The 16,934-nt window shown below is 40.3% G+C and overlaps 2 protein-coding genes across 4 annotated transcripts in view; one reads left to right on the top strand and one right to left on the bottom strand.

Moving 5' to 3' along the window:
* LRRN3 (leucine rich repeat neuronal 3) overlaps positions 1–6,308 on the bottom strand; it is a 36,519-nt gene extending 30,211 nt beyond the window's left edge. The window contains exon 1 of the mRNA XM_004741946.3: positions 5,659–6,308. The gene's annotated coding sequence lies outside the window, so the exon portion shown is untranslated. The remainder of the gene's footprint in view (positions 1–5,658) is intronic.
* Positions 1–16,934, top strand: part of IMMP2L (inner mitochondrial membrane peptidase subunit 2) — an 860,599-nt gene that overhangs the window by 437,368 nt on the left and 406,297 nt on the right. The gene's annotated exons all lie outside the window — the stretch shown is intronic.

Here is a 16,934-nt window from a genome sequence, read left to right as displayed (position 1 = left end):
GAATACATTTCCCCTGTTCCTGGACTCTCTGCAATGAACAAGTCAGGAAACACTGCCTCCTCTCTTTCTCTTCAGGGAATTAAATCCCAGGGGTTTCAGGCCTCTGGAAACAGAAAGTGTTTCCTGTCAATGCTAGGCCCTTAATTGATTCAGCCGGTCTTTGGGGAGTCCGTGAGCCTTTTCAATTCAGACATGGAAAAAAATGGTAGAAAAAAATGTTTACACTCCTTCCTACCAAGGAAGGATTATTATGTGTGGAATACTTCCCTTTCTGGAAATAAAACTTTGTATGACAACCTTTCGTAAATGTATTTTAGGCGTTTTCACCTATTCGGAGGACAGTATTACTTTTGGAAGACGCAGTTTCCCCTAGAGGGCTCTAAGAATAATGTGAATACACCTACTGGCTTATTGAGGTCTTTGTATGTCCTTATCTCCCTAAGACAGACTAACCAGGAAGGAGATGCCAAAGTTGCTTTTATGTTGACACTTTACCCATTGGTGATAGATACATCGGGTGATTTTTGAGGACTTTGTTCATAATTTTCCAGCAACGTGGAACTTGCCTAAGTAATTTATTCCTTCCATGGTATCCAGTTTTTGAGGCCTTTGCCAACTGTTCATCAAAGTGTTAATGCTCTCAGACAAACCTATAGATGAGTCGGTCGAACAACATGCAATATTTTTCTCCAAGAATAGATGTTGGTTGTGTTTTTCATGTTTAACTCAGTCATATCATTAGCTCTGAATTAAATTAAGAAGTACAGATTTTTATTTGTAAAAATCTGCCCACCTAGAGGGATATGGTGCAAAGGACACAGAACTTAGAAGGTTAAGTCTAGAGTGGGAGTACAGGAAAATGGGAGGGCATATTTCTAACAGACTCTAAGCCAGGTACCATGATCAGTGCTGTACCCATCTTGGTAGTCAGAAGACCCTGACTTCTCCACATGTTAGCTCCCTGCCTGTGGCAAATCTCTAACCTCATGAGACCTCCTTCTCTAATCTTAAAAGGAAGAAGATAGCATTATACCTGCCTTACCAAATTGTCATGGGGAGCAAATATCGTTGTTGAGAAAGTGCTCTGCAAACCAATATTGCTCTAAACAAATATTCACAAGTATTATGTTTCTTTTTTAATATCCTTTTTTACTTTCCCAAAGTTTTTGAGCCAGTTCATTACTATTATCCTAAGTAAAATTTGGAGAACACATTTAGAAACCAAGAAAAATTCTCCAGAAAGGAAAAAAAAAAAAAAAAAGGGCTGGGAAATTAAGGGGGAGATGTCATTGCCCAGAGAGTCTCACTCAAACTTTGGATATGAAAAGGTAAGGCCAGATGGGGAGATGGAGAGCAGGAAGTAGGGATTGCTATCCTGAGAAATGTCCTCATTGTTTTTCAGTAAGATGTGGAAGCTGAGCACGGACCCCGAGAATAGACACTGTATTTAATGAGAGCACATGTAAGTGCCTTAAAATGTTACAGTGAAACTCACTAAAAAAGGAGGTTGAGATTCTCTTCAAAATTCCTGGAAAAACTTCTCATGGATGACCAATAGTTGAATCTCTATAGCTGAAGAGTAGCAATAATGCTATTAAGATGTTTTTAAAAACAGGGCAAAGCTCTTATTTTTATGACTCTTTACAAAACATAGTGGACTATATCCAAAAGATGATCAGTTTGAAATATTTGGGTGTATAGACTTAAGAAATTGTTATTGCTTCTAGGGTTGAATGCCTGCTTTTGCTCTTTAAGTATCTGACTATCTGATAAACATTTCCTTAAGTTTTATGATTTTTTTTTTTTGCATAGATCTATATGCTTCTTTCTTTAAAAAAAAATATGTGAGAGACTGAGTAGTGGAGTTTTAACGAAGTGCTGGAGGGAGCGCTCTAAAGGGACCTACTCTAGGCCTTCATAAAGAGCTATATGATTTCAACTAAAGATGTTAAAACCTTTGTGCCTCGGTTTCCTCACCTGTGAGATGAGCATATTAGACCATCTTTTAAAGGTCCTTTCCATCCTAAAGTTCCATTATTATATGAAAATATGTTTTCCTTCTTCATTTTCTTATGCCAAAACCGTGTATGTGATCTTATTAGTGGCACCTTAAAAAAAGGAAAAGCCCTCCCTTATCGTGGCCTACGATAAATTAACATACTAGCAAGCAGTTCTGTACAAGCATAACAGTTATGGAAATACGGTAGATGACTGACTGGGTACCGTATTTCTTCATAAAGATTTGAGATGAGCATTTTTTTTCTCACCCTGTATTTAATGACCTCTAAATAGCATCTCCCAAATCTTCTTCCACCCCTCCCATCATACGCAAGAAAACATTTTTATTTCTCCATTACTTTTCCTATCCTCTGGCACCACCTACTTTCTTTATATTAGAATTCGATTTGCTTTTACATTGTGGTCAGAGGAAGGACTATTACCATGTTCTACTTCCCGGATGTCAAGGCAGACATTACTTTATCAGAAGAGAGGCAGGGAGGAATCCACGGAGCTCTGTGCGGGACCTGTGTTCAGCTGCAACACAGTGAAGCTTTCTGAAGTACTCACTGGCTAGCCAGGATCAAAGAGCTCTCTCTCTGACAGCACACACAAAACATGCTGATGTCTTGCCCGGTGTTTACCTGCTTTATTTAGTTTCATGGGACAAGAGAGTGATACCTAAGTGATGAAATCCTTAGAACCAGGTAGATATGGAACATTGTGGTGGACTGCAGATGTGTCCCTTGTTTCTTCAGATTGGCTAAGCTACATCATTTTAAATTATTCTTTGGAGGCATCCTCACTGAGGCTAGACTCATTTTTTTAGTATGCTAGCTTCTTTTTAATAGTCTCCTTCAAATTCCCCAACAGATACCTTATCTGTGACCATCTTCAGGCGCTGCTAAGTAATAACATTTAACTTACATAATTGTGATTTTTTAATCTCAGGTTACAAACATTTCTGATCAACTTAATTCGTTTGCAATAAAGATCACCATGCCACATCACATAGGAATTTTGCACTAGAAAAAATTCAGAGTTGGGGGGGGGGCAGTAAAACACCAAGCCCATTTTGTGGCAAAAGAGAAAAAAGGAGAAAAAAAAAGAAGCAATAGGTGTATAAAAGAACAAAGAGATAATAAAATACAGTTAACAAATTGTAAGTTGATTACCTTTTTCCTAGATCCCTAAATTTCTGGTCTAGAAGGCAGATAACACTGTTTATGAAGCCAGTAACAGCAACAATAACAACCAAAGGAAAAAAAAATTCCACCTACTCATCAGCATTCTAACTCAGTGTGTGTCGCCTGTGACAAGCGACACTCTTGAAAAGATGGTCCTTTGACGCTTGTCTTGCCAGAAAGCTATTTCTGGTATAGCTGCATGACTGGAAAGACTACGGCTAAGTCTTCCAGGCATGTTCCTGTGTCCATCATCTGGCATTGGTAGATGCTGATCAGACCACCAAACTCACCGGCACACACAGGGTGACAACACGGGGGGACGGGAATGATTGTATTTCTAGACTCAAGTGAGCACGGTGTTGATCTGTGAAATCCACAAAATATGTATGTGAGCTTTACCAAGGTTAAAGAGTGAATCCACTGTTCTTAGGTATCATTGATTGCAATTTAAAAATAGGCTCTGTCGGATTTGAGTCTGTCTATGTTTGGTGTGGAAAGTTTCCCTGGAAAAGGTCTAAGAAAAACTGAAATCAATACTGCAATGCTACATTATCCAGGAGTTTGAAACCGGGAGGCTGAATATCTACTTCCAGCTTTTCCTCTTGGTTAGGAACTTAGCAGCTACCTCAAAATTCTCCGATTTGTTCTGTGGCAAAAGCAGCACTTCTCATGAATAGCAGAAAAGCAAAGAAAACCCCTTTTCCTCTTTGCAATAAATCATTTTGTTTTTTCTATAGATCGCATGTGGCGTTTGAGGCAGGGTGAGCAAGGCTGCCAATACTGCGAGCTAATGCTTCAGCACCTTTCATTTTTCACTCTGAGCAGGAAACCTCTTCTTAAACTTGTTCATTTTACAGAGAGAAAATCGAAGCCAGTGGCACATTGTCAGAGCTGCTTTATTGTCATCATTTACAAAGGTCACTGGAATTAATTGACTTCTTACATATTGTAAAGTGACTCATATTTTGACACATTTATGGGAAAGTGGCAGGATCTAAGGGACTGGTTATTGTCTTTTGGTTTTGGCTCATGTTCTAAACTAAGAAACCAATCATAACTCTGAAATCACAGTTGTAGGGGGAAAAAAATACCATGCAGTTGGAAAGAAGCTGACTCCATTAACTCTTTGGTCAGTTGAACTAAAGGAAGGGAAGAGAGAGCTCCAGAAGGCGAAATGCAAATACTAGGTTTAATGTCTCTACAGGACCCATTAAAGGGGGGGATCAATGTTTCTGTGGACATCCTCAATTGATGTTGTCTCTTTGAAAGCATATTCTAAGTAGCTGGCTTCCTTTTAGAAGACTGGAAGTAGAAATTAACCCACACGGTATTCCATGAATCATCAGTACATAGATGCTCATAGTTTACTGAGAGTAATTCTGTCTCAAAGGCATTGCCTCTGAAACTAAAGAGAAATGTAGGATATGAGTAATATTTATAGTGCCAGGACAGGCACACTCTTTCCTAGGTAGATATTTTGGAATCCTTACTTCTTGCCCTTTTATTCTTCACATTATCCCCTTTTCTCTAAATTAGGAAGGTTCTACTCACATTCATAGCATGCTCTCCCTAAAATTCGAGGCATGGAAACAAGGGCATATTGTTAAAAATAAATAAATTAGAGGCAAATTAAGCCACATAGCTCAATAAAAGCAAAGGGAATATAGTAGTCGGTCTGAACAAAAATCTTCTGAAATAGCAAATGCACTTTAAAGCCACCCTGCTGTGATTCTGTTAATTACCAAAGAAGATGAGAACTCTTCTGGTTCCTGGGCTCCTTTTACCTCGCGCCTGTCGGTTGCAGCTGCATTAGCAATCAGACGTTTGCCCTGTCCCTTCAGACCAGCGGGAGGATGTTATTAAAGGGAAGTCATTTACCCCAATCCGTAAGATGTAGCCTGGCAGAAATTCAATAACTGTTTGTGATATGCTCATTCCGCCACTCTGCTTAATGGTTTTAGCTCTTGACACACAGCAGCATTTGCCTTAATCTCCACCGCTGGGTGAAAGGGAGAAAAATGCCCCATTTGGGGGGGGGGTTGGTTTCAAAATACAGACCGATGTGTGAACCGCTTTTCATTACAAATAATGCGAAGGAAAAAAAGAAAAGAAAAGAAAAGAAAATTCCCCCCTTCTCCTTCCTCCCCTCTCCACTCCCACTGGCCCCTTCTCCCCTCTCTCCCTCCCCCCAGCACTGCTTTTTCTCTCCCACTCACATCCTCTGATGGGCGTTCAAGCTAGTAAAATGCATGTTGGAGAATCCCACAAACACAGCTCAGCATACCCCAAGCCAGAGGGCTTTTGCGTTTGAATTTCTCCTCCAAAGTAAAAGGGAAAGAAGAATGCTTTTTTAGAATTCAGACGTGAAGAAAACATCAAAGGAGAATTTGGATTTGGGGGTGGGGGTGGGGGCCAGCATCAACCAAAGAAGAAACAGAGCATATTTAAATAGAAATGTATATTTTAAACTTACCTTGCAAAAGCAGTTCCTGTGATGCACCACCTTCCGTGTCCCTCTGTGCGGGCTCCCTCAGTTCTTCAGTTGCGATAATCACATGGTTGTGTTCTTGCCCGGGTGTAAATAGGTGCGTGCGTGTGTGTGTGTGTGTGTGTGTGTGTGTGTGTAATAAAGTACACACAAACATGTACTAGAGGTGGGCGCACATGCAAGCCAGCTTCTCTCGGTATTCTAAGATGAAAAGGAAGGCAGGCGGCTGCAGCCCGGGGTTCCTTCTTTTCTCCGGGAACTCTTGCTGTCCGTCGGCAGGCGGAGGCTCTCAATCCCGTGAAGAGAGATCCTGGGAGCTGGCTTGCTTTCTCCTTGTTTCCATGGTGGTTAGTGGTGCATCGTTCACCCGATCAGTTGTCACACTGACATGGTGCTGCCTGCTCAGCGGTCATTAATAACTGAACACCCTCCGCTCCCCAGAGAGGAGCCAATCGCTTCGGACTGCCAAGATGTAGCACTCGCAGCTGCTCCCGTCTGGTTGGCTGAAGCAACCTGTCTGTTCTATGACACTGCTGCTTAGGATACAAATAAATGAAAGCGGCTTGCATATTTTCCTAGGTACCCTTCCCTTCCTGCCTGCCTTCCTGCCTGCTTCCATCCTGCCTGCCTGCCTCCCTTTCTCCTCTTCTCCCTTTCCTTCCTTCCTTGCTGCCTTGCCTCCTTCCTCTTTTCCTCCCTGCTCCTTCCTCCATCCTTTCTCCCCCTCCCTTTTTTTTTTTTTTTTTTTTGAGAGGAAGAAATGTTGGACAAGTTTTCCCATTTTTAGGTTATCATTCACCCAGAGAAACTGTGTTTTCTCTCTGAAAATAGCAGGATGTGCTGCAAATAAGGATTTTTCCAAATACTAAAAACACCTGGGGGAGACGCAGCGCCTCTGACTCCCTCTTTGTAAAGTTCGCCAGTGGCTGTATATGATTGAAGAAGAGTAACTTGAAACTGTTTTGAGAGGCATTTGGTTTTCTGTAGATTCTACTTAATTTGGTGTTGATGTGATTATTGTTCAATAGCCTTTTTTTAAGCTATGACATTTCTTACCTGAATTGACCACATTTTAAAAATAAAGCATATGTTTTTTTTTTCTCTATAATTCACAACACTGGCCTATGAGGGGGTATTTCAAAAAATAAGTATTTCCAATTATAGTAATTTCTGTATATCTGATGCAGTTAATCTGACGGCTACAGATAAGCGGATACATGTGTCAAGGTGTTTGTGTGAGTATTTCTGTGTGTGTGTATTTAGGAGTGTGTTGGGAAATACTTCTTGGGGAAGTATTTCAACTCTGATGAATTAAACCCTCAGGAAAATTGTTTCTCTTTATTCTTAGACTTAGTAATTCTGAATTTATATTTACCAGGAAAATATGGAATACATGCCATGTATGTAAAATGTATCCAGTTATCAGAAATTTAGAAAAGAAACACAGAAAAGTATAGCAGTGTATATTTCTGAAAGAACACCTGTGAGTACATAGACAGCAATTTTAAAAATGCTTGTTTTACCACCTTAATTAGTATGCTAGAAGAACATCTTGTTGAGAAGACTGGAACATGAGAATTAATTTATCAACAGGTCAAAAACAGCCTAGATTCATGGCTCCAAGCCCTAGTTTGAGAGACTGCCCTCTAGTGGAGTAAAAAAAAAATAACATTTTCATGTTAATAGATTTGCGGGGGGAGGTAGAAAAGCTTCACATCTGATTGTTCCTCGTTTATTGAAATGACATAGACCAATAGTTTTAAGTTTCTATAATCATAATACCCGGAAATTTATAAATACATTAGCTTTGTCTGTAGGGTTTTTTTTTTAAAGTTCTCAAGTGCTTTATTTTTTCCTTCTCTAAAAATTTATTCAAATGGTTGCTAATCTTTTGAATAAAAATGAGTTCCAGACAAAGGTAGTTTCTTGCTTAACCTACTAACACTCATTTCAGAAAGTGTATTGTAAGGCTTTATTCTTTACCAGCAACACTTAAATGTTGTTCTGTGAATGGTAGGGATTATGACCAAGTGTTGGGGATGTTGAGAGGGAGTGTGTTGAGAGGGAGTGTGTCTACATATGGTTTAACGTACTTGTAATAATAGTGACAATCATCCTCATTACCCCTCCCTTGATTTTATTTTCCCCAACTTTAATTCCTTACATATTCTATATCATTTCAACATCTGCAGGGTTACATTTCCACATATTGGAAGAATTAGGATAAAATTGTGATAATTATTTAAGAAAGGAATTTTAGTTTTATACTCTTGGTTCCTTAAGAATTCCATTTTGGTTGATTGGTATTGACTGTATAATTGACAAATTCAGTAATCAAACCAATTATAATGCACTTCCATAATGAATGTAAGTGGCGATAATCAGATGCATGATTAAAACACTTTCTTGGTTTATAAATGAAACCTGCAATCATACCTAATATTTTAAATTTCAGTCTCTTTAAGAAATCAAAGAAAAATCTAAGTTTTAATTTAGTGCAAGTTGAATATTTTTAAATGCTACCTTATGCTATCTCATAGGAAATTGTTTTCCCTCATTGTTTAGCTTTTCTTCAGCATATGGGGATGCGGTTGCTTTTTTTTTGCAATTGTCCTTTTGCTGTAAGCACATGACAAATACAAAAGATTTCATTTTTATCGTTCTCATACCATGGAACATTAGAAGTGAGATTGTAATGTGAGAGAGAAAAATAACTCTGGCTTTGTACGAAAAGGGTGACGAGTTTGTTCTTTGGCTGTGGTTTCCTTCTCGCCGTAAGAACATCAGGAACTTCCTAGAATCAGTGTGTGTTCAGGTGATCGTCAGTTATCAACCATTAACTGGAGATACGAAAGGTAGCTCTCCAAAAAAAAAGTGCTAAAAACTTAATTTCTTTAACACCTCTGTATAATGAAGTGCCATGGAAAAACATTAAACTGTGACTGAGGAAGGATTTCAGCAATTTTGAATCAGTACAATTGTGAAGAGTTTCAAATGAGAACCATGGACTCTTTAGACTCGAATACCTTGAGTCCTAAGAGGTCAAGCGACTTGTCTAAGTGCACACAGCTGGTCAGAGACAGCAAGGGTAGACCCCGCCATCTTCCAAGGTTTTCGTACCATGTCACCCGCTCATCTACTGAATAATTGATAAGTCTCCACTTTTTCTTCTTTACCATTTCCATTTTTTTCCTTCTTTTTCTTTTCTCAAGTTTTTACCTTTACAACCCACTAAAATTTCAGAGCAGTTTCACATTCCAAATATACTGTGTTATGAGGTTGTGTAGGTCAGCTGCCTCATAGTAAATATCTTCAGGGCTTCCTGAACTCGTATTCAGCTCTAATAACAATGTATTTTAAGGATTTTAAAACATAAATGAATAATTACAGCTCTTAAAGTATGTTGAAAAAGTTCTGCCTTCATCATCAAATAAACAATAAGGGTGTAATAAATATTTATGTGTTGATTTAATAGTTGAAGTTCCTATTAATATGGGAAGGTTTCTTGTTTCCTGGAATCCTGGGCACTGCTCTTCTGTTCACTTTCATTAGAGGGGTGGTCTGGGTAGTGGGTCAGAGTGCACTTTCTGGGAACAGGCTACCTGGGTTGGGTTCTTACCTTTCCACTTCCCAGCTTTGTGACCCTGAACAAGAACTTAACATCTCTGCATCTCAGTTTCCTCCTGGGAATGTTATGAGGATTAATGTAGTTAATATGTGCAAAAGCTTAGGGAAGAACTTAGGATATAATAAGCTTGAATGGATGTTTGCATCGCCATTATTGCCATTCTTGTCATTGTCACTGTTGTCGGTCAGTGTTATTACCATCATCATCATCTGTTCCAGTTCTCTGCTTTGTTTGAATGTTCTTTCTACCTTCCCTCTGGGTCATGGCTTCTATCTGGTCCTAAATAAATTAGCTCAGGGCAAATGCTACTTCCCATGTGAGGTCTTTTCCGACCCTCTAACAAGACATGATCTCTCACAATCACAATCTTTATTCCCCCCTACCATTTATGTTTTTAAAATGTATTACAGTTGTTTCTATAATTTGGCCCATTTCCATTTTTAGTTTATAGAGTCTCCTGGGAGAGGTCTATATTTTATTTGTCTTTAAGCACTGTAGCTTGCATAAACATGGAGAAAACAATATTTGTTGAATACTAACTGTGTATGTTTTAAAAGTTATTGAATCCCTACAACATAAAATAGATGTTTTATCCCCATTTGACAGTGTAGAAACATTGGCTCAGAGAAGTTAGGTTTCTTGCCCAATGTACGAAAACCATGAAATAATGGGGCAAAAATTTGAACTTGGTTCTGTCTGCCCACCGTGCCAAGGCTCTTTTACACTACAACCCACCCAATATTCATTTGTAAAATAAATGAATGCTTGATTGATGACTGACCCAAACAATTCAATATAGTCAGCAACAAGGGATGCTAAAAATAAAATACTATTTTAAAAAGGAATGAATTTTTACACTAGGCAGTGGATGCTTTCATATAGTTATGGTTGTTCAGTATTAATGAAAGAATTTGCTGGCTCTGTTTGAGAAATAGAGCTCTGAAGAAAGGCAGTGTCTAGTTGGAAAGTTAGTTGATATGCTCAGAAAGCTAAATAACTATGCATGGGCCACTGATGAGGAGGGACTGACATTGTACTGAGAAGATCTTCAGTGACATGGTCCTTTGTAGTCTAATTCTGATAGCAGATTAGCTCTTAATTAAGTTAGAAGCATGATGTAAGGGGAGTGGCATTGGCTGTTTGTTAGAATGTTGAACAAAAGCACGTTGGATCAGAGAGTTCTCATTTTCTTTTTTCAAAAGGGTTTTAGAAAGTAGAATTGGAAACAAGAATGATTCCCATTCAACTATGGGTCTTATTTTTTATTATGACTTTCTTCTTATGGTAAAATATATAGTGTAAACTTAACCATTTTAACAGTTTTTAAGCTCGTAGTTCAGGGGCACGAGTGTATTCACTCGGTTGTACGACTTCATTAAGGCTTTTTGTGAACATTTAGAATCAGAGATCCACAGAGTATCTGAACTGGAGAAGAAGGAGATCTTTACATACGAAAATATGCAAATTTGACTATCAGAATTGAGCAGACCCAAGAAGAAACAAAGATTGTTAGAGGGGAGGTAAGGGAGAAAAATAAACGAAGCCGGCATGTCCTCCCTCTATGACAAGTGAGCAAGACGTAGGAATGTGCTGCTCCCTCAGGGACCCCCACCCCGTCCTTCTGCCTCTCCCAAGGTGACCTCTTTCCATGCCGAGGGTGATTAGGGACATAAGATTTGTATTTTTCTATAACCCCATATAGGTCTTATTTTTTTTTAGTGAGGGATAGAACCCCACTTCAAGAACAAAAGAAATTTTATCACTGAAGGAAATTCACCCACCAGGAATGAGAAAGATGTCAGAAATCAAGGAGATAAATCTCTCTGTCTCTTCCTTAGACTTCCTTCTCCCTCTCTTTCCTTCTTGTCTTTCTCTGTAGCTCCCAACTATCGCTTATCTTGGCTTCTCTCTGTGCATCCCTAATTTTTTCATTTGGAGGATTAAATATTACTTCTCCTCTAGCAGGTAAACAATTAGTGAAATAAAAGAGTGAAAATCACTAAAGAAAATATAGCAGGTAGACAGGTAGATAGATAGATAGGTAGACAGTTTGTAAATTGCACAAAAATAACTGAAAAGAAATACATCAAAAAAGGAAATACACCAAACCCCTAGCAGTAGTTATCTTTGATAAGACAATAGGTGGCTTTTATTTTTTTATACTTCTCAAATGTTCCACCGTAAGCACATAGTATTTTTATAATCAGAAATACAGCGGTTACTTAAAAAAATAAAATGTGAAGTTCTTCTGAGGTGGAACTTTACTTCTACAGCTGAAGCAGTCTTGTTTGGTCAAATCTCGGACCTCCTTAACTTAGCCCCCCAGCTCTTCCACGACACGATAATGAGGGCAGCAGCAGTAACAGTAGACCCCACTTACTGAGCACTCCTTCTATGCCAGGTGGTTTGTTAGGAGTTTTTCATGAATTGTCTCATTCAGTCCTCCCTATCAAAGTACTAGCTGTTAGTTTCGTTTTGCAAATCAGAAAACTGAGGGCTGAGTGTGCAAAAACTCATGAAGGATTGGTAGGATCCACAACCAAACCAAAGCGTTTCTGACTCTGAGGCTGACACGTGCAGCAGCTCTGCTCCATCAGCCGCTATGTGTTTCCCATGTCCCTGGCCATCCTTTCTGTCCCTGATGCCAGCACATCCCCTTCCTCAGCACAGCACAGCACAGAACAGGGCTGGTCATTTCCAGAACGTATCTTTTACGTTGCTTTTACTTAGCTCTCTATTTTTTCTTTGAACGGGCCAGTTCTGTAAGGTTTCCGCTACAAGCTCTCATCCTTTAAGAAACTACCCCCATCTCAGTGCAAGGGAGTGTTTTCCTTGTTTTATCACATTTTAAATTTACTTTTTATTTTGTTTCTCTTATTCTAACACACGTTATCGCCTACGGTTTATTTATGCCTCGACAGAAAGCAACTCAAAGGCAGGAGTAATGTCCTATTTGCCTTGTATATTCAAGAGTGCATTTTACATATTAAAAGGTCAGTATTTGACTAATTAAACCTCACTGAGTCACTCAAAGAGTAAGTTACTACTCTCTTCTGTGTGCTGGTTTTGTTCCAGACATTTGAATAAAATCAGAGAATTGTTTAATGAAAATCCTCCCACCCAGGGAAATAGAATTTGTCAGCCCAGTGACTTCAGTTACACACGAGGTTATTTCTAAGAGAGCTGTTATTTATGGGAGAATAGAGTGTATCTCTTTTTTTGTTTTAATTTTTTTTAAATTGACATATAATGTATTATTAGCCCCAGGGGTAGAGTGTATCTCTTCACTTAGACTTTTTCTTTGCTGGCCACTTTCTCTTTTCATCTTCTTTGATTAGGGCACATTAAATGCATCTGGTTTCATAAAACTACTAAGATACATGTAAGTTCTAGGCAAAAATAAAACTTCAAGAACCAAGGAGTAACGTACATTCATGTAAATTCTAGGCAAAAATTAAGAACAAAAAATGGCATGAGATAACAGTTTGCCCCTGGTGTGATATTTGTCTGCAAGGTCTGTTCTGAATTTTCCTGCTTTCACATGGAGCCCTTTTGTAAAGGTGAGTTAATGAAAATGACCCATTTATATCTAAACAAGAGATCAAAGCAGGGATTTCTTTGCAAGAGAAAGCAAACACTTTTTGTCACTAAAATATTTAGGCATCCAGTTATAGTGCACCATCTAGATGTTAAAGGGTCATTTGAATTTTCATGAATATTTTATGTCACTTTTGCTTCTCCACTTCTGCTAGGCCGGAGAACAAAGGTGACTATTAGCATTCTCATCTGATTCTCTTCCTTCATTGATGGAGAATGCAGGAGGCCCAGAGCTAAAGTTCTCTGTCTAATCTTTTAGTGATTGTTCATAGAGTTATTCCTTTTAGTGTAGGGAAGGTATTTTCACGAATGAAAGGCACTTACTATACCTCTCAAGGATGGCAGAATAGATGGGAGATTCTTGTAGCTATTGCCTACACCGGGGCCACTGCTGCATTTTCAGCTTCAAGTTCTATCTCATAATCCTACTGTATTCTACTGTCTGGGGACGGGGTGGGGTTGGTACAATCTTTGGTCTTTAAACTCTCTTTAAAAATGTGTTGATTGGGGATGCCTGGGTGGCTCAGTTGGCTGGACGACTGCCTTCAGCTCAGGTCATGATCCTGGCGTCTCTCAGGATCAAGTCCCGCATCGGGCTCCCAGCTCCATGGGGAGTCTGCTTCTCTTTCTGACCTTCTCCTTGCTCATGCTCTCTCTCTCTCACTGTCTCTCTCTCTCTCTCAAATAAATAAATAAAATCTTTTTTAAAAAATGTGTTGATTGGGGCGCCTGGGTGGCTCAGTTGGTCTTAAGTGTCTGACTCTGGATTTTGGCTCACGTCATGATCTCAAGGTCCTGGGATGGAGCCCCAAGTCGAACTCCCCAGTCAGCAGAGAGTCTGCTTGTCTGTCCCTCCTGCCCTGTGCGCGCGCTCTCTCTCTCTCTCTCTCTCTCTCTCTCTCTGAAATAAGTACATCTTTAAAAAAATTTTTTTTAATCTTTAAAAAAAAAATCTTAAATCTTAAAAAGAACACACACAAAAAAACCCCAAGTTGATTAGATGAGCAAGTAGAGGCAGTTATGGGCATATACTTGACACTCAGTGTACATTTATTTTTGAGACCTCCTGCTTCATTTATTACCTTCTGTCTATGTTATTCAGGGCTGAACTCGTTCATCAGCTGGTTTCTGATTCAGGGAGCTAGAAGAATTCTGGATAGTACAAGGAATGCTCAAATCAGGTCAAATACATATGGGTCAATGTGCAGACTATGCTGACAGAATTCAAGTGTTGTCTATCGATGGCGTTTATTGACCTCTGGGTGTTTGTAGGGTAATTTCCAAGGCATCTTGGGAAGGGGATAACAGCTGTGGTCTTTGCCAGTCTCCACTATTTTAAATTCATTAGTAGCTGTCCACACTATGGATACTTTTGGCTGCCAACGAGACAAACCCTATCTAAACTAGCTTAAATTTAAACTAGTCCAAGTTCAAAGGTGAGGTTGTAGCCTCACATGCTATCGTGTGAGCAGAGGGGAAACTGGGCCTCCGAGACAGACAGGCCACAGACTGAGATGCTCCTGGGCCTGTGGCGGTCCTCCCCCATCTGCTCTTCTCAGAGTGCGGGCTTTATTCCCCATTCCTGCAGACCAGCTTTCTTCCCATGTACAGCAGCCTGGCCTCCACCCGCTCTCAAGTCCTTCATCTCCCAATTTTGCCACCAGGGAGACACTGTCCTTTCTTCTTGGTTTGAATATGAAACTTTTGCGGGGAAGATCTTCCGCTAGCCTACTTGGGTGCTGTGCTTATCCCTGGATGAAGTACTCTTCTGTCATTTCTACTCCTCTTCCCCAAATAGAGGGTAGGAGACAAGGAGTCATTCCCTGGGAAAAGGAAGGCGTCCAGTACAGTGAGCAATAAGGACCTGCTAACAATAGGTACCATTTTCTTGAGAGCTGTATGCCAAGCGCTGAGCTAAATAAACACTTTCCTGGCAGCATCTCTGTTTCTTATAGTTAGCGTGTAAGCAGATGCTGTTTTCTCATTCTGCAGGTAGAGGAGGCAGTTTACTTCACCTCCCGTGGTAACATGGCTTGTGAGTGGCTTAGCCAGGCTCCGGAGCCACATCTGTCTGGCTCCCTCCCGAGCTTGAGCTCTGAACCACTTGCTGTGCTAAGTGTCATGTTGTCATCCAAGGAAGCTGGGAGCTGTGTTCACTGAGCACATGGCCCGGCAGGGTTGTGCAGCCCATCGGGCCTGTGCTTCTTGGCATCGGAGCCTCAGTGCCGGGGATCGAGGGCTACTGGCCACCTCCTGCCCTGCCTCAAACGACTGCGTTTCAGGCAGGGTGGGCACTGAACCATGTCCTCTCTGCTGTCCTCAGAACTGTGAATAACCTTTAGCTGAGATCGAAGCCCTGTCACCCTCACCATCTGTCTGACTCTCCGTCAAGTCCCTCTCCGAGACTTGGCCTTTTGTGGTCCTTGTGGATACTGGGGGACTTTGAGGCAGGCCTCTTCCCCATGCTGCTCCTGTTGCATGGCCTTCTCTGTCTAGGGTAACAAGGCCTCTAGCATCCTCTCACATACAGACCGTCACGTGGCTGCTGCCCTTGTCTTCATCTACATGAATCCTTGAATCTTCCCTGTTCTTTTCACTTTTCCTATCATTCACTCATCAGCAGATCTGCCACCCTTTCAACTACTTCCCAAACCACCCCTTCCGTTTCCTCCATTAACTGAAATCCAGTCTCTTTTCAGGACCTGGTTATTTTTGTGACCTCTCTGCTTGGTGACCACTCACTGTCCCACCTCTCAGGGCTGGGTGTGTGGGTGTCTGCACCCGCCTCTGTATGCACATTGGTGGGGGATTAAATTCTTCCACATCCTCTGGCTTCCCAATACCAACTTCAAGCCATGAATTATTATTCTTTAAGGCACATACCACTCCTTACCTTCCCACTTTGTTCTCATCTACTTGTCAGCAGGTTCCCAACATGATACCTGGTGAAAAATATTCTGTTCTGCCCCAATACTGCTAAAATCTCAGGAGCTTTCAACGTTCAAGTATAAAACCAACCCCAGATTACAAAGTTCCTTAAATGGAAATAAGTGTCACTTTTACTTCATTTCAGAAACCCATTCCCAGAGATGCTTCCCTGATCTTACTGGTAATTGGAATTGTCCTACCTTGGAAATCTTGAACTGAAGTCTCCTGCTCTCTACTGTAAGTCTATCTATCTGGCTGTTTTAAAACTATGTTCCTTGTAGGTCTGCTTCTTGACACCACAAAGATCTCAAATCCTCAGAGACCAGTTCTCACCCAGTCATCTTTCTTTCTCTTTCTTTCTTACCTACCAAGGTTGGTCGTCTAAACTCATCAGGCACCCAGATTCTATTGTTCCAGTCCTCTACCATGCATAGAAATGCTGAATAATACCATATTGGTTCTTCTTTGCTCCTGGCTTCAGGAGCTGAAGTGTTCCTGGAGGAAATCATGGGGTGGTACACACACTATACCCCCAACAGATGCAGGGCATCGTGGTTCGGCTGGCTCTTCGACAGTCCCCTTCCATTCTGGTATCCATCCTAAGGCCACTCTATCCCAACATCTATGAGAATGATTCCAAACTTTAACTGTCTCTGCAACATCTTTTTTCAATCTAAATATTCTTAGGAAATTGTCATTGCTTTTAACTTCATTGAACTTGCTCCTTTAGGTGTGAATTCCCTTTATTTCACACCCTCCTAGCTTACTAATTTCTCTTTATCCACATGCATCGTTATCTCTCATTTGTAGTCTTAAACGATGAGACTTTTTCTTATTACCAATCTCTATGTCCCTCCCTTTTTTTCCTCCAGATTCATCCACTTCTATGTTATTAGGAATTTGGCTCTAAAAGCCTTTTCCCCATTCCACTGTGCAATTGACTTATTAAACAAAATCCATAAGCATGCTTCTTACTCGTGCTAGAGTATTAACAACAATCCTCCTTTTAACCCTTAACCCTACTATGCCATTCTATCTCTCTCCCCCTCATAAATTTCTCAAGAGACCTGTCAGTATTTGCTACTATTGTATTTGTCACTTTCTCTTT

This window comes from Mustela putorius, unplaced genomic scaffold (genome assembly GCF_011764305.1).
Source record: "Mustela putorius furo isolate JIRA1106 unplaced genomic scaffold, ASM1176430v1.1 tig00003845_pilon_pilon_pilon, whole genome shotgun sequence".
In the NCBI taxonomy this organism is placed as follows: domain Eukaryota; kingdom Metazoa; phylum Chordata; class Mammalia; order Carnivora; family Mustelidae; genus Mustela; species Mustela putorius.
This window is presented reverse-complemented; position numbering and strand designations above follow the sequence as displayed.